This window comes from Diplotaxodon limnothrissa, linkage group LG7 (genome assembly GCF_057381915.1).
Source record: "Diplotaxodon limnothrissa isolate DT_005_m linkage group LG7, D_limnothrissa_male_GT1.1, whole genome shotgun sequence".
In the NCBI taxonomy this organism is placed as follows: Eukaryota; Metazoa; Chordata; class Actinopteri; order Cichliformes; family Cichlidae; genus Diplotaxodon; species Diplotaxodon limnothrissa.
This window is the reverse complement of record NC_140602.1, coordinates 20,131,557-20,151,140: the sequence shown is the minus strand read 5'-3', so window position 1 is coordinate 20,151,140 and position 19,584 is coordinate 20,131,557.

The window sequence follows — 19,584 nt, the reverse complement described above, 5'->3', positions numbered from 1 at the left end:
TTAAGTGGGGGAACTTGCACAATCGGTGGCTGACTAAATACTTTTTTGCCCCACTGTACACTCTGTCTTGAGCTTTTTGTCTACTGGTCTTTGGATTTAATAGCTGGTCATACCTGCAGTGGCAACAAACCACAACCACAACATTCTGATTGTGAATGACAATTTAAAATGAATGGAATTGTTAATATAAACAAGTCTTAGTTTGGTGCTCTTTTGATTTATATATAACACCAGCATTTCCGTGAATCGCTACCATATCGTGGTGGAGGGGTTTGTGTGTCCCAGGGATCCCAGGGGCTATGTTGTCTGGGAGCTCTTGCCCCCTGGTAGGGTCTCCCATGGCAAATTGGTCCTGGGTGAGGGACCAGACAAAGAGCGATTCAGAAGACCCTTATGAGAAAAACATCGAGGGAACAGTTTACCCTGCCTGGGATAGGGTTACCGGGGTCCCGCCCTGGAGCCAGGCCCGGGGAGGGTGCCCAAGGGCGAGCGTCTGGTGGCCGGGCCTTAGTCCATGGGGCCCGGCCGGGCACAGCCCGAAAAGGGGACATGGGCCCATCCTTCCACAGGCCCACCACCCGCAGGAGGCGCCGTAGGGGTCGGGTGCATTGTGTGCCGGGCGGCGGCCAGGAGCGGAGGCCCTGGCAGACTGATCCCCAGCTACCAAGAACCTCTTGGTAGCTGGGGACCAAGGTTCAAGGTTCAAGGTTCTTTATTTGTCACATGCATAGTTATACAAGTATAACACACAGTGAAATGTAGCCTGACACGCTCCTCGACATGTGCAAAAATTGGGGGGGGGGGGGGGGGTGTAGAGGAAGAACATGATATATATATATATATATATATATATATATATATACATATAGTATATACACTGGGTGAATGTGCAGTAGTAGCAGCAAGCAGGTGAATTCTGTACATTAATATGAATAGACATCTGACTATTTTACAGGATAGACAATATAAACATATTTAAAATTAAAGGAATTGAAATGTACATTGTGCCTTGGTTTAGAGTGTCTGGAAGAGAGTCCTGTCTCAGTCAATTATAGATGATGTGAGAGGGCGGGTGTGTGTGTTTAGGGCACGGATGGCTTGGGGATAGAAGCTCCTCTTGAGTCTCTCTGTCCTTGCCCGGAAGATGCGGAACCTTCTACCAGATTGCAGAAGTTGGAACAGTTTGTTGCCAGGATGGGACGGGTCCTTCAGTATCTGCGCTGCTCTAGTCCGGCATCTCCTGGTGTAGGTGTCCTGAAGCGGGGGGAGAGCAATCCTGCAGCAGCGTTCTGCTGTACGGATCACTCTCTGGAGAGCTTTTTGGTCCTTCACACAGCTGTTCCCGAACCACGATGTCATGTTCTGTGTGAGGATGCTCTCCACAGCACCTGTATAGAAAATCCTGAGGATCTTTGGAGAGACCCTGAACTTCCTCAGTTGTCGTAGGTGATACAGGCGCTGCCTAGCCTTTTTGGTCTGGACCTGAATGTGGGCAGCCCATGTCAGGTCTGAGGAGATGTGGACACCAAGATACTTGAAGGACTGCACCCTCTCCACTGGAGCTCCATTGATGATAATGGGCTTGTAGTCTCTGTGCTGACCCCTTCTAAAGTCCACCACCAGCTCCTTGGTCTTGCTGACGTTCAGCTGGAGGTGGTTGTCCTGGCACCACGATGCCAGATTCTTCACTTCATCCATGTAGGCCGCCTCATCGTTGTTGGAGATGGCACCCAACACCACTGTGTCGTCAGCAAACTTCACAATGGTGTTGGAGCCATGGGTGGCCACACAGTCTGAAGTGTAGAGGGAGTAGAGCAGTGGCGAGAGGACACATCCCTGAGGTGCTCCTGTGTTGATGGTGATGCTGTTGGAGAAGCACCTGCCCACCCTCACCACCTGAGTTCTGCCAGTGAGGAAGTCCAACAGCCATGCACACAGACGGCTGTTAAGTCCCAGATCCCTCAGCTTTGTGAACAGTCTGCAGGGCACTATTGGGCACTATTGCAGGGCCTATCTCCTGGAGAGAGGCTGGACTCTGTCTCAGTCTGGAGTTGCCCCTGGTGAGAGGCGGCGGGCTGGGGTGGGTATTCTAATATCCCCTCAGCTTGCTGCCGGTACGTTGGGGTTCTTCCTGGTGGATGAGAGGGTTTGTTCCCTGTGCCTTAGGGTTGGGGAACGGGTCCTGACTGTCATCTGCGCTTATGCGCCGAGTGGCAGTTCAGAGTACCCAGCCTTCTTAGAGTCCCTGGGTGGGGTGCTGGAAGGTGCTCCATCTGGAGACTCTGTTGTCCTACTGGGAGACTTCAATGCTCACGAGGGTAGCGACAGCGAGACCTGGAGGGGCGTGATTGGGAGGAACGGCCTCCCTGACCTGAACCCGAGTGGTGTTTTGTTGTTGGACTTCTGTGCGAATCACAGTTTGGCCATAATGAACACCTTGTTCGAACATAAGAGTGTCCATAAGTGCATGTGGCACCAGGACGCTCTAGGCCGTACGTCGATGATCGATTTTGTAATCGTATCACCAGACCTGCGCCCATATGTTCTGGACACTCGGGTAAAGAGAGGGGCTGAGCTGTCAACTGATCACCACCTGGTGGTGAGTTGGATCAGGTGGCGGGGGAGGACGCTGGACAGACCCGGTACACCTAAACGCATAGTGAGGGTGTGCTGGGAACGCCTAGCAGAGGCCCCAGTCCACGAGATCTTCAACACACACCTCTGACAGAGCTTCAACAGCATTCCGAGGGAGACTGGGGACAGAGTCAGAATGGACCATGTTCAGCATCTCCATTGCCGAAGCTGCTGCATTGAGCTGTGGCCACAAGGTGGTTGGTGCCTGTCGTGGTGGTAATCCCCGAACCAAATGGTGGACACCAGAGGTGAAGGGAGCCACCAGGCTGAAGAAGGAGTCCTATCGGGCTTGGTTAGCCTGTGGGACTTCGGAGGCAGCTGACAGGTACCGATAGGCCAAGCGGAATGTGGGTCGGGCAGTGGCTGAAGCAAAAACTCGGGTGTGGGAGGAGTTCGGAGAGGCCATGGAAAAAGACTTTCGGACTGCCTCGAAGAGATTCTGGCAAACCGTCAGGCATCTCAGGAAGGGAAAGTGGTGCTCTACCTGCACTGTGTATAGTGCTGGTGGAGCGCTGCTGACTTTGACTGAGAAAATTGTCAGGCTGTGGAAGGAATACTTTGATGACCTCCTTAATCCCACTGACATGTCTTCCGAGGAGGAAGCAGAGTCTGGGGATGACGGGGATGACCCGCCAATTTCCGGAGGCGAGGTCACTGTGGCAGAGCCCCTGGTGTGGATGAGGTCCGCCCCGAATTCCTGAAGGCTCTGGATGTTGTAGGGATTTGCTGGTTGACACGCCTCTACAATGTTGCGTGGAGATCAGGGGCAGTACCCCTGGACTGGCAGACCGGGGTGGTGGTCCCCATCTTTAAGAAGGGGGACCGGAGGGTGTGTTCCAACTACAGGGGGATCACACTCCTCAGCCTCCTTGGGAAAGTCTATGCCAGGGTGCTGGAAAGGAGAGTTCGTCCGCTAGTCGAACCTCAGATACAGGAGGAACAATGCAGTTTTTGCCCTGGTCGCGGAACACTGGACCAGCTCTTTATCCTCTCAAGGATACTTGAGGGTGCATGGGAGTTGGCCCAACCAGTCTACATGTGTTTTGTGGACTTGGAGAAGGCATTCGACCGTGTCCCTCGGGGTGTCCTGTGGGAGGTGCTGCAGGAGTATCTGGTATCTGGCCCGTTGCTACGGGCCATTCGATCTCTGTACAACCATAGCAAGACCTTGGATCGCATTGCCGGCAATAAGTTGGACTCGTTCCCGGTGGGTGATGGACTCCGCCAGGGCTACCCTTTGTCACCGATTCTGTTCATAATTTTTATGGACAGGATTTCTAGGGCGGAGGGCTTTCACTTTCAGAATCTCATCTCTGCTTTTTGCGGATGATGTGGTTCTGTTGGCTTCATTGAGTGATGGCCTGATGATCATCAGATCATCAGATCTCAGATCATCCCAAATTGTATTCTTGAAAATAACAGTGAGTTTACTGTGCTTAAAGAGCCTCCACAGTCACTGATAGAGAACCACCGGCATGTGGTGGAACAGGATATTCAAATCAAGGATGTGCAGCTAGCAAATCTGCAGCAACTGTGTGATGATGTCATACCAATATGAACCAAAATCTCAGAGAAATTTTTCCAAAAACTTGTTGAGTCTATGCTAAAAATAATTAAGGCAGATCTGAAGGCAAAAAGGGGTCCAACCTAAAACTAGAAAGGTGTACCTAATGTAGTATCTGTCCTCATTTAAATTCGTAATTTAAGTCTTAATTTAAACAGCAGCCATGAAAAAGCCAAAAACAACTTTTGCACTTATTTGTCAATGTTTACACAGAAACAGCACACAAAATTAACAGTTGCATCCTGTTCACATCACGCGAACAAGCACGTGTTTTCCAGTCAAAACAGAACCGCACTCAATCCAATCCCTGCTTTTTACTTTCTTTTCCCTCACCAGGAGCTGATCAACACCTCATCGAAGTGACAGTTTACCAATGGTCCTTTTACAAGAGCAGAGAAAGGTATCAGTGTTAATGCAGCTTGCAGGAGGTTCGCTGGAACAGCATATGAATTTAGAATAAATAAACTTTTCAGAGTGAGCGGTGAGGCAATGCAGGAAATAGAGGTTTGTTTCCCCCCCCCCCCTTCCACACACACACACACACACACACACACACACACACACACACACACACACACACACACACACACACGGCAGTACTGGCACATCACCTATATATGCCTCATAAAACAACATGAACTGAGCATGAGATTGAATCTATTTTATTAATCTCAGAACTTTAGTTGTGCGTCTTTCGTGGCATGCATATTAACTTTTCTCTTTTGTGTGACACTAATTCTCACATCAGATAATCATTATTTTTACGGCAATTTTACACGCAGCAGTAGGCGGCAAGGCTGGCATTTCCTTGGTGGCACAAAATTGAAAGAAAATGACAATAAACTAAAAGCTTAGAATCGATTTTAAGATTTTAAGTTATGCAGCAAGTGTGTTTAAAGCAGGGACATTCCTTTTCTTCTATTTTTCATTTAAGAGGCGGCAGGCCCTACTACAAACTTTTTCCTTTGTAGGCAGTTTTTAGTAAGGCTAATTAAAACAACTCAGCATAAGGTCAGTTCATTTTTAAACCAGGATGAGGCAAGCTTTAAGGAAATGGATGTAAAAATATCCCCTTCCACAAATTGTCTCTCATTGCTCTGCCTCTAAACCCATGAATGCATGGAAGGATATACCCTGGACACTTATATAAATGATATGTGGGGACATTTAGGACAAAGATTCATGCAGGGCACAGCACAGTTATGAAAGAGCACAGTTAGAAAGGGGAAGGGCATCACTGCTGTGCCAGAGTACTACTTAAATGCTCCATGAGCTAATTTTGTGTTTCGCCCCAAAACTGTGTGTGTAGTCCTTGGCAGGTGTTTTGTTAATAGCAAAAAACCACTCTGGTTGTGTGGCTACTGTAAATGTTTTGAAAATATTTGTCAAAATTTGATCATCTCTAGTTTGGAACCACCCCCCAACTTCTTTAACAGTTCAGTTTAACAATAGATATAGAATTATTTTGAAAGAGCCACGAAAATAAAATAAATTCATAATTATAATAAAGGTCAATCAAATGGACCAATCTGGCAAGGCCATGATGATCCACTTGGTAAAATAAATCCGCTTGGCATCTTTCTTGGCCTTAAGACAACAATTCTGATGGCTAAAGATCCAAACAGGACACAAAAAAAGAAAAAAAGAGCCACGAAAAAGGCAGTGGTTAATCAGGTGAGAGGCGGAAACTGATGAACAAAGAAACACTCCCTAACGCTGTGGATACAGAGAACTGCTGGGACTTCATCTTGATTTTAGTCTTTTCGTTACTTCTTCTTTTCTATGTGGTTTACTCTTGTAGGTATGGCAGCAGGTTGTACTCACTGATTACTGGTAGCCTTAACCTATAATGTAGACAGGAAATCTGAAAGGAGATAAATGAATACTGGTTAAATTGGCATTCCAAAATGATCAAGTTTACTTCAGCAATCCTTTGTATATTTGTTTACTAATTCTTTTGTTCACTTTCTGCCCACTCACCGCATGGTCTGTCCTATGTTGGGCCCACACATATATACATAAGTCATGATTGTCCTCTACTACTGGTTAGTTCTTTACTCATTGGGCTACAGTCTGCCTCTGCACTGCTGTTTCAGCTGATGAGTGTGTCTGCTTTTTGTTCTTTTCACACACTTTGTGCGTTTGATTTCACCACAAACCCAAAGCCGTTAAAGAAGGTGAAGTATGATGAGAATGATGTGATGCTGTCTGTTTTTGAAATAGTGTGTTAGCAGTTTGTGAAAATAAATGGTGGTTGCTCCTTATGTATGGACATTGCTTGTGGTGTACCCCAAGGGTCAGTTTTGGGTCCAAAATTCTTCAACTTGTACATTAACGACATCTGTAAAGTGTCCAAAGTATTAAAAATGGTTCTCTTTGCTGACGATACAAACATTTTTTGCTCTGGTGATGATCTGCAGAATTTATTGGAGGATATGACTAATGAAATAAGTAAAGTGAAGTTCTGGCTTGATAAAAACAAATTATCATTAAATTTGAATAAATCTAAACTTATGTTATTTGGAAATAGTAGTTTAAATACAAATGCAAAGATTCAAATAAATGGTGTTGATATTGAAAGAGTCAGTGAAAATAAATTTCTGGGGGTAATAATAGATGAAAAACTTAACTGGAGAGCTCACGTAAGATATATTCATTCCAAAGTATCACGAAGCATTGCAGTACTAAACAAGGCAAAACAGGTATTCGACAGAACATCACTTCATATTCTCTACTGTTCACTGGTTTCACCATACTTAAGCTATTGTGCAGAGGTCTGGGGCAATAACTATAAAACCACATTACATTCACTTTTTACTCTTCAAAAGAAAGCAATTCGAATCATCCACAATGCAGGTTATAGGGAACATACAAACTCACTATTTTTGCAGTCTGAAATATTGAAAATTGACGATATAGTGAAATTCCAAACAGCACAAATTCTATTCAAAGCAAAAAATAAAGAACTGCCAGGTAATATTCAGAGTATGGTTTTTTTGAAAGAAGGAAGTTATAATTTAAGGGGTTTTTGTAACTTCAAAACAATGAAGGTACGTACTACAAGAAAAGGCTTTTGTGTTTCTGTTCAAGGAGTGAAACTATGGAACAAACTGAATATGGAATTAAAGCAATGTCCAAACATAAAACTGTTCAAAAAGAGTTATAAAAATATGATCTTCTCGATCTATAAAGAAAAGGAAAATATTTAAATTAAGTGAATGTCTCTATTTAAAAACAAACAAACAAAAAATTCATGATGTGATATTATAGTATATAGTATATCAGAAATCTGTTCACTATTTTTATTACAAATTATATCAGTAAGGAAGCTGACTAAATATTCACTGATAATTTATGGGACAGGGGTGGGATTAAATAAGTGTATACTTCTTCCCACTCCCTTTCAACATGTAAATTAATCAGAATGTTTTTTTGTATGTAATTTGTATAGTATATTTTTTTTTCTCTCATTTCTTTTCTAAATGTACTTGTATATTGTTCACATGTTGAAATAAATTACCAATCAATCAATCAATCACCCCAAGTCATTGCCAGCAGTTACTAATATGCACAAGCTGCTTGTGCAACATTATCTGATTTGATGTATTATTTTTTAAGCTCACCCACTGGGCCCAGCTTCAGGCCAAAGTTTTAGTCAGACTTAGGAAATGATTTTTTTTTCTCCAGAATGTTGTTTGTGAAAGAAGAGTGCTGAGATTATAGACGGCAAAGCAATTTTTCTCAATGTGTCTGTGTTGTTCCATTTAAAAGGCAGGTAAAATGAGAAATTACACTGTGTGTTATATCTTGGAAAAGACTTTTAAAGGGGATACTTGTGAGTGTAATTATATATATTTTTTCAGGTTTGTCAGCATTAAAATACCAAACTGCATAATAAAAGTAAGATATAAAAGATGTGGTATCTATTGTGAAAAATATTTTTTTATTGTGAAATTACTAAAGCCAAAGACACTGCATTTAAAAGATCAGTCAAAACACTGCATGGTGTATTCGCTGCATTTTTGAGTCATCAATGCAAACACAAAAAACTAGAGGACAATGAACTTGGAGGAGATAAGTTTAATAATGAATACGTAACACATCTTGCTTGATATCTTTTGGTCAAAAGAGACAGATTCCTTCCAAAGCAAGCAAGAAGAAGCAGCAAGCAAAACAGAACTTAGAGCTGGATGTGTGTTTAAATCCTGCAGAGGTGATGAGAGTATGGGATTGCTGTTTGAGGATGAAACCCCCTGAAGGTGTTTCATTTTAAAACAAAAATAAATTGTAAAAAGTAGAAAAAAGTATTTGAATCCCTGGAAAAATGTTGCCTTACTTATGCATCCACAAAACGATCTGGAAAGTCAGCTGGTATAAATGTTATTGTTCTTATTATAGCTTAAACCCAAAAGTCCTTCCTTTTTTTTTTAATGTTGAGAAGTGCCATGCTTTATAAATTCTGTATTCAGACACTAAGAAGTTCTTTGCTATATGTTGTGATTGCTATGTTAAAGGAAATCTGTACATATTGACTTATACAGCAACAAGCACCAGTGGTGTCAAATTCTGACACAAACATGATCTTTTACATGTTGATATTTGTATTAATCAGTGATTTTCTTAGGTCCTGTTTCTCACCCAACAAAAACCATATTGAAAAGTCTGCGGTCAAAGAGCCTAATCTTTTATTCTTAATGAAAACATTTGAGGAAACCCAGTGACATACAATCTGCAAACACAAACTGAACAGATGATAAAAAAAATCAGCACTTATGCAATGTAGGTTTGAGGAATGAATAAAGTTTGTGCTGGCTAAGCTTAAACAGTGTCATGTAGAAATGACTGATGGTGTTTATGTGAATTAAACATGTTTTGCTGAGTTATCTCACTGAGCTTCAGGAGGCTGTCCAAAGAGTGATGATGGGAACCAGAAGTGGCTACGCTGAGTGGTAGGAGGTAGAGCCTGCAGAATTAGGAGCTGCACGACTTTGAACCTCTTCCAGAAAAATCCCATCTGAAACATCCTGTTCTGTAGTCCTTCTTTACAGACCAGTTTTGTTTTCTTGTACACATAATGGTAATTGGCTTAAATCTGTAACATTTGTGTAAGAAAATCTGTCATTTTGTTTGTGCAATCCTGGAAAAACAGCATGGTCACTTAGCCGGAGGGCTTCCTCAGTGATTTGTGTATGTGTGCTGCTACAAAGGAGTTTTACTTCTCACTGGGGTATGTCACCATGGTAACTGCTACAAACATAACCTGCTTTGGAGCAGGTTAGAGGTCAATAAATCACGTGCTACTGATCGGTCAGTTCTCTGGAAAGCAGTGTCACCACTGAAGATCGCTCAAGCCTCCGCATGGGGAGTAAGAGGGTCTAAAATGTTTTAATAGTATCTAAGGGTCTTTGTTTTTCCCCACTGAGCAACATAAATCCTTATGTGCAACTTTCCCTCCCACCCTCAGCCTCAAACACCACCAGGGCTGCAGCTAAAAGAAAAGAAAAACTACTTCTCTTACCACCACATGAGCAATAATGTAAAGGAATCCTTGGTTATAATCCATAAGGTTCCGGAGCTGTGATATAGATATTTATGTTCTATTTTTATTTTATTACAACGATTTATAAACCAAATAATAAATGTGCAGATGTGAAAACATTTCTCTCTGCTCAAATCTCCAATGTTTGTTTCACATCTCAGCATTGGCTATCACTCAGGTTCAAATTGTGTAGCCCAAATAGGCACTTATAGTTGTGCAACATTATCAGACCCCCTGTGTTCTATGGTCTCAGAGTCAATCCATCAGAAATCCCAGTCAGCTCCCTTGGCAGCGTAAATCTGTCACAGAGTGTTATTTTCAGTTTACTACGACTGTTCTTACCTGTGAATATTCAATATATCATTAAGGGAAAGTTTAGAAGCTTAGAATATCAAGCAAGAATTGTAAAATTGAGGGAAAAAAACTGTGCCACATTTCTAAATCTTAAGCCAGTTATTGCTAGCATTTAGTATTTAAGCACAAGATCAACAAAATTAGCTCCTTACAACACATATGTCAAGTATTCAGGGCCCCAGTAATAATAATAGATATACACAATCACAAAACTGGTACATTGTAAAACTGGGAAAAAGGAAAAAACAGTCCCTGCGGTTTACTCTTGTGATTCAATGGTGGAAACCAGAAAAAAATAAACAACCATGCCCATAAACATTACAATGGTTGTGCAAAAAGATTATAGAGGTAACCTTTTGTGTGATTTCACAGTGTACTAATCTGAAAACCACAGGTGCAACACCTCAGAGCACACTGGGTCCACTTAGTTGGTTCCACTTTTCATTTCCATCATGAAGTAAAAATAACAACCTTCTGTTTTAACCACAGGTGTCTTTAATAATACTGATTTGATTTAATACCAAAATATTTTTTGTTCACTGTCATGATGATTTACAAAAGTTCAACAAATTCAAAGTTTATAATAAGTACGAAGGAACAAACACAAAATACTGTTTTGTGTGTGCACTCATTCACTTTCAGTGCTAAATGCGCAACACTTTTCCTCTCACACACATCACTGATTTGTCTGCAGCCCCTGTGTTACTTTAAGTCTGTATTATGTGTTTAATATTGTCATATTTTTCTTATGGTTTTGTTTTAGTTTTAAATTCCTTTCTAAAGTCAGCCACTCTACTGCCAGTACATTTATCTATATCATATCTGTGACTGGTCAGTTGATGCCAGCAACACTGCTTTCCTGTGAACATGCAGTAGAAACCCTGGATTAACTTATCAAGTTGATAACCAGCTACATGTGACTGCTTATCCTGATTGCTGATAATAGGATAAGTGAGTCCAGATAATAGAAAGATACCTTGGGTATGCTGAACTCACTTTGTTCATGCAGGCCTCAGGTTTAATTTTAAGTACAATCATAAGGACTAATCACAAAGTTCCAATACCAAACAATAAAATCAAACCACCAAACTTATAAAGTTCTTCCCTTCAAGGCAATCTCATTGGACAGTATTGTTTTTCCACTGCAGCTGTTTATAGATCGCTCTGTTCCATTCACACTGCCTGCACTGTCAAAGCAATGACTCCTTAACTTACATTCATTTTAAATAAGAGGACAAAGTCAGAGGAAGGCAAATCTGGAGAGCACAGATGCTGGCAGGCAAAGATTATGTTGGCATGTCCAACAAAGCACTTCAGCTTTTTCAGTGCAATGCATAAGTGATGGCAAGATGGCAGTACCCACCGAATAACCCCCCTTAGACATCTTAGGATGTTACAGTGTCCTTACCTGACACCCTGCACTCTTTTACTGGTCGCTGTTGTTTTAAAGCAATACGAGTTCTCTTTCTTGGAAAAAGCCGGGGCAAGTTTGTATTTAATGAATCTTATTGCTCTTTGTAATGGTGGGCGGTAATAAACCAATCCTCATGAAGAACAGTGCTCTTTAATGAATTCAGCACAGACTAACATCGAAGAGGTAGCAGTGACACACATCAGTTATCAGCTAGCCATCTAATTGTATTCTATCTCTCTTTCTATTCTCTAAACCTTTTCCGGCTCCGCTTTACCTCTTATTTTGCGACACCACCCTCTAGTGGTGCAATATGATATAAACATTACGGAACACAACATCTCCTCTCTCTTTATAAAACGAGTTCACCAAATAGCATAGTACAGAAATAAAGTAATTCACTGTTTAGCAAACCAAACATACACTGGTGAACTTAAATGTCGCAATAGTTATAACATCAGAATACTACAGCTAGAAAAGCTAAATAAGCCTGACATTGTAAAATGAAAAGAAATTATTCCAGTTTTTCCATTACAATATTTTTCTCTAGTGCATTGGTGACAGGAAATCAGTTCTTCTTAAACCCAAAATAGAACAAGTAATGACATTTCTCTAATGTCCTTTTCAAGCAACCTATTATGGTACAATATAGTCTTCTGGCAGTAGGTGAGCCAGTCTGGGTGTGGTGCAACCTAGCAGCGTCAGTGTTCTTTTCAGTCACTGGGCGACAGCGTGCTAGATGAGTGGCATTCCAAATCTTTCCATTACTCAGCAAGAAGGCATTCGAGCCTTTGGCTTTTGTTACTGTTACAGGAGGGGTAAATCTGGGATGTCCTTTGGGAACATGGTGGGGTTTCCTTATCCTCACACTCTCTCCTGGTAGAAAAGAAGGTTTCCGTGCGTGACGCCTACCATCAGTGTAACGTTGCATTTTCAACTGATATTTCTGAACTGAGTGACGTGCAACGTCATCCAGTGGAGACACAGCAGGAGGCAAAGGGAGGACATCCAGTTTAGTACGCATCTTCCTGCCATACAGGAGTTCATAGGGAGAGAGGGAAGTAGTTGCATGCTGTGTTGCACGGTAAACTTGAAGCCAATCCAGCACAGTCGCCTTCCATGGTTTTGACTGCTGGATTGCTGTCTGGATACAGGTGCGGAGGGCACGATGAAACCGTTCGATTGCTCCGTTTGCAGCTGGGTAGTAGACAGATGTTCTGCTGTGGGAGATGCCTCTATTCTGGAGGAATGAGGTGAACATTGCAGAGGTGAACTGTGTACCATTGTCAGTCACGATGTTCTCTGGGTTGCCATGACGACTAAAGACAGATGAGAGAAACTGAATGACATCATCAGTAGTAGCAGAAGGTGAAAAGGCAAGCTCAGGCCATTTGGAGTAGTAGTCAGTCAATGTTATGACATATCTACAAGCAGGTATAGCAGTATCAAAAGGCCCAACAATGTCAAGACCAAGTTTTTTCCACGGTCCATCAGGCAGTGGGACGGGTTGGAGAGGAGCAGGGTTAGTATGTGCAGTTTTGTCATTGGACTGACAGAGGAGGCATGAGGTTATGGCAGACTGAACTTGTGAGTCCATTTTTGGCCACCAGTAGAGGTCTCGTAGTCTTTGTTTTGTGCGCACAATCCCTTGATGACTTTCATGTGCCAGTGCAATGAGTTTAGGTCTCACTGAAAGTGGTGCAATGAGCCTTGAGCCTCTGAGAACATAATCACTTAGGGTTGAAAGTTCATTACGGATTTTGTAGTAAGGTGCAAGTGTGACATCAAGTGCTTTGATTGAGGCAGGCCAGCCGCTTTGTATTTGTGAACGCAAAGCAACCAGTTCAGGGCAAGTTGAACAGGCAGAGTCAAAGTCCGCAACTGGAAGAGAGGACATGGCAGCAGAAACTTGGGCTACCATTTCATGATCTGCATCCGATGTAGGATGGGAAGAAACAGGCAGGGGCAGGCGAGAGAGACAGTCAGCTGTATAGTTCTGAGAACCTGGGCGGTAAATAACATCATAGTCAAAACACAGGAGGCGGGCAGACCAGCGGGCGATGCGCATTCCAGCCCTATTAATCCCTTTGGTGCTCATCAGTGTTGTCAGAGCTTGGTGGTCTGTCCGCAGAGTAAAACGTCGGCCCCACAAATATGTTCTCCATTTCTCTGCAGCCCACACACAAGCATAAGCTTCTTTTTCAACAGTTGAGTACTTTTGTTCTGTTGCAGACAGTGTGCGGGAAGCAAACGCCACAGGTTTTTCTGTGCCATCAGGTTGCACTTGAGCAAATACAGCACCAAGCCCATAGTCACTTGCATCAGTAGAGATCACGACACGCAAGGCAGGGTCAAACAGTGCCAGTGCAGGACTATTCACCAGGAGTTTTTTTACTTCTTCAAAGCTCGCTTGTGCATATAAAGTCCATGTGAAGGTGTTCTTGTCGTTAGCACAGGCACGCATAGGGGCTACAACAGTTGCAAAGTTTGGCAAGAACTTGGAGTACCATGACACCAAGCCCAGGAAGGATCTCAGAGCAACAGCATCAGATGGGGGAGGGGCTCTCAAAACAGCATCAATATGCTCCTCATCAGGAAGAATGCCATCAGCAGTGACAACATGACCTAGGAAGCGTAGCGATGTCTTCCTAAAATGGCATTTGTTTTCGTTAAGCACAAGTCCAGCATCTTTGAGCTTCTGCAGGACAGTGCTAAGGTTTTGGTCATGCTCAGCTGCACTTTTACTGTAGACAATAAGGTCATCCAGGTAGTTTTGGACACCTGGGAGGTCTTTAAGGATTTCAGCCATCATTTTCTGAAAAGCTGAGGGGGCAGAGGCCAGTCCATAAGGTACTCTACAGAATCTGAAGAGTCCATCATGTGTAATGAATGCTGTCAAATCTCTGCTATCTTCATGCAGGGGCAGCTGGTAGTATGCATTTGCAAGATCAATTGTAGAAAACACTTTTGCACCCTGTAAGCTGGCAAACAATTCATCCACATGTGGTAAGGGGTAGCAATCAGTGATCACAGCTTTGTTTGGTTCACGGAGGTCTGCACACAGCCTTATTCCACCAGTTTTCCGTCCTGTCACAACAATTGGGGATACCCATGGTGATGCATCAATCCGTTCAATGACACCAGCTTTGAGTAAACGATCCAGTTCTGCTGAAACTGAAGCCCTCACAGCAAACGGGAGACGTCACAGCTTCTGACGCACAGGTTTGACTGTTGGGTCAACTTTCACTTTATGCACAAAGGCACGCACACAGCCAATATCTGGGGCAGCAGGGATGCAAGAAGCAGGTGATGGATTTGTAGACATCACAGAAGCAGTAGGATCAGTACATGGAGGTAGAACAGTATTGCCTGCAATGCTGACATTCAGCGCTTCCATCAGATCTCTTCCAAGAAGAGGAGTTCCTTTCCTTACAACAAAGAACACAGCTGAGGCAGATGCATTTCCTCTGCTCACTGTGACTTGCAGGCAGCCTAACACAGGGATTGTTTTCTTTGTGTATGTAACTAGTTGAAGGTCAGGTGGTTTTAGTGGCGTACCACTGAAGTGCTCTTCGTAGATGTGGTTAGGCAGGATAGAAACTGCAGAACCTGTGTCCACAATCAGTTCAATATCCTTAGCTGATGACGTAGGTGTGCTCACATTTATGCTGCATTGTAATCCTTTTGATGCATGAGAAGGATCTGTTAAGTAAAGGACTGTGAGTTTTGGTAAATGGACTTCCCGTACATCTCTTGTCTTGGATGAGCAGCAGACACGAGCAAAATGTCCAATTTTATGACACAGTTTACAAGTAGCTTTGGCAGCAGGACACTGACGAAAGTTGGCTAAATGACTGTTTGAACCACATCTAAAACAGTTCTTAGATGTTTTTGTTGCATGAGATGGCTTTGCAGGGTGAGCATTGTACTTATGTTTCCTCTGCATGGAGTGCGAGTGAGACTGCACAGCTTGGACTGGGGTACTACTGTCTGCAGCTATGGATTTAGCTTGTTGAACTGCAGATTCCATTTGTGTTGCCAGTGTAACAGCTTTATCTAGTGTCAAATCAGGTTCCAGCAAGAGTCTTTCTCTTATGCTGGGGCTAGACACATGTTCAACTAGCTGATCACGGATCATTTCTTCTGTCCTGTCATCAAACTCACATTTAGAAGCAAGGTTACGCAAGCTGGCCACATACTGGATAACAGTCTCATGTGAAGTTTGTGTTCGCTGTCTGAAAGCATGTCTTTCCACAACAACATTTACCTTGGGTGAAAAGTATTGTTCTAGGGCAGTAACAGCAGAGGCGAAAGTGTCACCTGTATTTGGCAGTGAGTAGAAAATCCTTTGTCCCTCAGTTCCTAAGCAGTGAAGTAAAGTACAGTGGGGCAAAAAAGTATTTAGTCAGCCACCGATTGTGCAAGTTCCCCCACTTAAAATGATGACAGAGGTCAGTAATTTGCACCAGAGGTACACTTCAACTGTGAGAGACAGAATGTGAAAAAAAAATCCACGAATCCACATGGTAGGATTTGTAAAGAATTTATTCGTAAATCAGGGTGGAAAATAAGTATTTGGTCACCTCAAACAAGGAAAATCTCTGGCTCTCAGAGACCTGTAACGTCTTCTGTAAGAAGCTTTTCTGTCCCCCACTCGTTACCTGTATGAATGGCACCTGTTTGAACTCATCATCTGTATAAAAGACACCTGTCCACAGCCTCAAACAGTCAGACTCCAAACTCCGCCATGGCCAAGACCAAAGAGCTTTCGAAGGACACCAGGAAAAGTATTGTAGACCTGCACCAGACTGGGAAGAGTGAATCTACAATAGGCAAGCAGCTTGGTGTGAAAAAAATCAACTGTGGGAGCAATCATCAGAAAATGGAAGACATACAAGACCACTGATAATCTCCCTCGATCTGGGGCTCCACGCAAGATCTCATCCCGTGGGGTCAAAATGATCATGAGAACGGTGAGCAAAGATCCCAGAACCACACGGGGGGACCTGGTGAATGACCTGCAGAGAGCTGGGACCAAAGTAACAAAGGTCACCATCAGTAACACACTACAACGGCAGGGAATCAAATCCCGCAGTGCCAGACGTGTTCCGCTGCTGAAGCCAGTGCATGTCCAGGCCCGTCTGAAGTTTGCCAGAGAGCACATGGATGATACAGCAGAGGATTGGGAGAATGTCATGTGGTCAGATGAAACCAAAGTAGAACTTTTTGGTATAAACTCAACTCGTCGTGTTTGGAGGAAGAAGAATACTGAGTTGCATCCCAAGAACACCATACCTACTGTGAAGCATGGGGGTGGAAACATCATGCTATGGGGCTGTTTTTCTGCCAAGGGGACAGGACGACTGATCCGTGTTAAGGACAGAATGAATGGGGCCACGTATTGTGAGATTTTGAGCCAAAACCTCCTTCCATCAGTGAGAACTTTGAAGATGAAACGAGCCTGGGTCTTCCAACATGACAATGATCCAAAACACACCGCCCGGGCAACAAAGGAGTGGCTCCGTAAGAAGCATTTGAAAGTCCTGGAGTGGCCTAGCCAATCTCCAGACCTCAACCCCATAGAAATTCTGTGGCGGGAGTTGAAAGTCCGTGTTCCTCGGCGACAGCCCCAAAACATCACTGCTCTCGAGAAGATCTGCATGGAGGAATGGGCCAAAATACCAGCTACTGTGTGTGCAAACCTGGTAAAGACCTATAGTAAACGTTTGACCTCTGTTATTGCCAACAAAGGTTATGTTACAAAGTATTGAGTTGTATTTTTGTTATTGACCAAATACTTATTTTCCACCCTGATTTACGAATAAATTCTTTACAAATCCTACCATGTGGATTTAGAGCTGGGCGATATATCGAGTTTTTAAAACATATCGATATATTTTTATACGAGATATAAGATGTGACAATATCCTTTATATCGATATAGTCTATGTTACGTTATAATTATAGTTGTGGAGCCGCAAGTTTGCCTCTCTTTCGTCCACTTTTGTCTCTACGCAACGTTACTCCGCCTCGCCTTCACTGAAGACAACTCCCCCTCCTACCCCATCGCTTCACGTGCAGGCAGCGACAAGACGGACACGGCAAATCTCCGTTAACGAGTTACTGCGCATCGCCCCATGCGTGGGGCTGGACGGCGTCAACGTGCTAACGAGCTAAACATGCTAACGAGCTAACCGCGCTAACGAGCTAACCGCGCTAACCCTAAAATCCTTTCATTCTCTCAAAAGTTGATAGCGCGCCTTATGTATGAATTCTGGTTGTGCTTGGTGGCCGCGAACCGATTTTATGTGGTACACGGCGTTCAGCAATCTGTCAAAAATGTTTGAGTACGACTTTGGTAAGCTACGGAGCTGCACCGCTTGATAGATTGTCGGCGCATTACGGCTACCGAGGAGCTTCGCGGAGTGATACGTACTGTGCATCAACGTAATATTACCGTATTGTGTGTGTATAAGGACCATAAATGGCACCTGTAAGAGACGTGGTTATGAAGCGGATTTCAAACTCCAGGCTATCAGTCACACAGTAAAACTTGGGAACAGAGCAGCTGTAAAATCTGTCTGTCTTTGTTATTACGCTCAGCGTCTTTTAGTTTACATTTTGACTGCACAATTGTGAGCTCTTTGTTTAGCACAAAAACAACCTTGTTTTCTTTTATTTATGGAGCATTATTATTTAATGAATGCTCATAATTTAATTTTGAGTAATTTTTCATGTACATCTGTGCTGTATGTTAATAAAAGTGCCTGTGTGACATCTGGGACACAGCTTTGACTAAGAACTCTTTTTGTTCTTACTTTATGGCTTAAAAAAAATATCGAGATATATATCTTATATCGCCATCCAGCTAAAAAATATCGAGATATGAATTTTGGGTCATATCGCCCAGCCCTATGTGGATTCATGGATTTTTTTTTCACATTCTGTCTCTCACAGTTGAAGTGTACCTCTGGTGCAAATTACTGACCTCTGTCATCATTTTAAGTGGGGGAACTTGCACAATCGGTGGCTGACTAAATACTTTTTTGCCCCACTGTAGCTCTTCTTCGTGCTTCAGGCCAAGCATTCCCTGTTGCATTGATCACAAGCAAATAATTGTTGAACATACGCATCCACATGTTGAATGGCAAAGGAGGGTCTCCAGGGCAAGGCAAAAACATCGGTGGCGGATGGACGTTTGCAGTCATGATGACTCGGCAAAAAACTCAAAGCAGAGAAAAAAAAAAAGGAAGGGTTACTCGTCGCCAAAATGTAATGGTGGGCGGTAATAAACCAATCCTCATGAAGAACAGTGCTCTTTAATGAATTCAGCACAGACTAACATCGAAGAGGTAGCAGTGACACACATCAGTTATCAGCTAGCCATCTAACTGTATTCTATCTCTCTTTCTATTCTCTAAACCTTTTCCGGCTCCGCTTTACCTCTTATTTTGTGACACCACCCTCTAGTGGTGCAATATGATATAAACATTACGGAACACAACACTCTTGACTTGGGTATAAAGTTTTAACCACAATAATAGAGGCAACATGATCTTTTTCTTTATGAGAAAATGTTATGCACACATGCCTGACCGGGGCATGTCAGCCAGAATGAAGAAATGGCTGGAAACAACATGTTTGTTGACACTGATGTCTGGCACTATATGTTCACTACTCACAAAATATAGGGTTTAATTTGGTGTAAAATAGTATAAGAATTCCTATCATACACTGAAAAGTCTCCATCTGAACCAGTGGCCAGAAGTGCACACAGTCGTTGGAGGCGGCATAAATTTAAAAGTCATGCACTGACAAGGTAGTGTTATTTCAATTTATGGGTCATCAACGGGGTCAGTGAGTAAAGCCACAAACATAGCTGTATATTTTCACCACCAGGGACAAGTCCTGCTGCTGCAGAAGGAAAGGAAATCACCCCTGTTTTTTGGACTCCTCGGTCGATTAATGAGGGCTATTGGTTGGAACATCTGGAAAGGATTTAACTGTTTCTCATCATCTGCTTGGCTGGGAAGCTTGGTTTGTATTCAGAAAAGCACGGCAATACCCACATCACATCAGCTG